Source organism: Oryx dammah, unplaced genomic scaffold (assembly GCF_014754425.2).
Source record: "Oryx dammah isolate SB20612 unplaced genomic scaffold, SCBI_Odam_1.1 HiC_scaffold_14, whole genome shotgun sequence".
In the NCBI taxonomy this organism is placed as follows: domain Eukaryota; kingdom Metazoa; phylum Chordata; class Mammalia; order Artiodactyla; family Bovidae; genus Oryx; species Oryx dammah.
In genome coordinates, this window is record NW_024070198.1 from 30,459,622 (window position 1) to 30,462,314 (window position 2,693).

Sequence of the window (2,693 nt, forward strand, 5' to 3'; positions counted from 1 at the left end):
GAATGGCCTTGGCTTTGAACTTGCCAATTGCTGTTGAAATAAACGCTTTGTAGCCACGTCCTGAAGTACCACGACAGCCTCTTGGAAAACCTCACACTATTTTTAGTCCCTTTAGCTCAAGAAAATTCCATCTCTTTTCTTCCCCACAAGCCAATTCATTGTTGTTCTTGCCTCGGTCGTAAAACCCCGTTCTCCTTTTTAGCTCAGTGAGGCCAGTCAGCCGTGGGGTGGAGTCCTCTGTCCATTTCTATTTTCCTATCTTGTGTCACTCGTTCACATGGGAAAAATCCAGCCATCTCCCACATTGGGGCCCCGTGTAACCTTCTTTCTCAAGGAGACACGTGATTGTTCTGAATCACTTGGGGGCAGCCGTGAATGAAAGAGCATCAGGACTTAGGGTTCGAAGTGCCTGAAGTTGGTACCACTGGGGCTCGAGACAGAGCTTGTCTATTTCAGAAAACATTTCTAAGGAGGAGAGGAGGAACCAGTGCCTTCTAGACCGAGAGGAGCAAAGAGGGTGATTTTCTCCACTGGAGGAGTTCACTAATTCATCAGGAACCAGGAGCTGCCCAGTAGTCAGTCCTCTGCAGTTTACAAAATGCTTTTTTTGAGTTGTCTGTTCACACGTGTGCTTCTGCAACAAGGAACTGTACACAAAGCTGTGGGCAAACAGATGATGGAGGGGCTGAGTCAGTCTGGAGGGATCAGGGAAGACTTCACAGAGGAGGTGACATATTGCTGTGTCTTAAAGCCTAAGAAGAAAGGAAGACGTGATCCAGGCAGAGAGAACGGCATGTACAGATGCAAGGAGGTATGAAATGTCGTGTGCTGAGGAGACTAGGGGGGAAGTTGGGTCCAGAATTTGAATGGTCATGTGTGTTGCTGGAGGGAGTGGGGAGCTGTTGTCGTATATTTTGCAGGAAGCTCACTCTGGGATCTGAATAGAGATTGAACCATTCTGGAGTGTATAGGGGGCTGTGCTGGGCACAGCCTATTGGACCCCTGTGTGAGACAATTGACCTTTTATTTTAAAGGTTTAATGGCTACAGCCTGGACAGGAGGGAGTGGGGAATTTAAGTGAATCCCTCAAATAGGGGCTAGCACAAATGTTATAATTCCTCTCCTCAAGCCATTGTCTGTGTCCATCACAGGCATTGCTAATCAATCACAGCATCAACCTGCCACAACTGAAGAAACAGAAAGGGATGGAAAGGTGGGCCCAGGACCCCACCAAGTTAGGAAGCAATGGAGCCAGGATTGGTGTCTGCAACCAGACAGATGTGGCGAGCTTGAGGTTCGGACAAACATGGGTGTGTATCCAAGTTTTTCCATTTGTTGCTTGAATGTCTGCACTGTCACTAATCTTCTCTGAGCCTCAGTTTCCTCATCTGTAAGATGGGAATCATACTATCCCTTCACAGGTTGGGTGGAATGAGATAATGAATGCTGTGTGTGAGTTCAGCGGCAGGTATGTATTGAGTGCACAGTGAATGGTAACTATCAGTAATATTAATAATACTATTATTTCTCATAGCTAATATACCATCTCTCTATAAATTTCACAATCTTCCACCCTCCTCTTTACCTTAGCATCCCCATCTTTTCTGTCTTTCAACGTGCTGTCAAGGAGGCTGGCGGGGAACTAATTCTTTAAATAGTCATGACACCTACAGACATAGCCCTGCTGTAGATGTCTCTGGTTTGTTCTGGATGAGTCAAGAGACATCGTTTGTCCTTTCAGCAGTGAAGGGCAATGAAGAAAAGTGGCTGCAATGGACCAGGGTCTGACCTGGTGTCATCAAGATAATTACTGTCATTTGCGGATCTATGGTGCCAGGGGAATTCCCGTGGGACCTTACCAGTATTGATATGTGACCAGCCAGGAAGCTGCCTGGAGCCCCATCTGTAGGAAATACAAGAATCCCACTGGAAATTTAATGTGATGGAGAATATTTAATGGAGTTGCTTTCAGGGCAAGTCCTGTGAATTTTGGGAGATTTGGGGTAGGTTGTTTGGGATGGCGGATGGCCTCTCGGCGTGTGCTGAGAACACAGATGGTCCCTAGACAGAGTGGAGACACCTCTCTGATGAGATTTCAGTTTGCTGGGTAGGTTTGGGGCCAGAACTGAATGGTTCAGGACATTGGAGGAAAGGCTGAGGATCACTATCCCAGGTCCTCTCTAATTGCCTCTGAATTCAGGAAGAACTAGTTTTTAAGGGGTACCTAATGATTTGCCAACCTGGGGTCAGCTCTGTTTGGTACCTGCCAGGGCAGCGCAGGCCTTGGGCTTCAAGGTACAGCTGCTGTGGGCATCATAGAGGGCTCTCCATGGAAACCTGGGGAACCCCTCTCCACGGGGTACAGTGGCCTCTCTGTCATGGGTCTGGGCAGGAGAAGGAAGGCTGGAAAGAGAGAAAAGTGGGAGGCATTGGGCATGTGACTCTCCTGCTTTTGCGCCATTCATGAGCGTGGCCAGTCCCAGCCTGTATCAGGCAGATGGTACAGGAATTTCCCAACTGGATGCCGAGCTGCAGGCTCTGACCCAGTCACACTGAGAGGAAGAGGGACCCCAGCAGGCATTCAGGGGACCCAGGAAGCGGAGTGTTGGGCAGTGATCATGTGTAATGAAGCCCACTGACCCAGAGGCCAAGGCTGGAGGGAGACTGACCCAGCTCCCCCCAGTGCCAGGCCT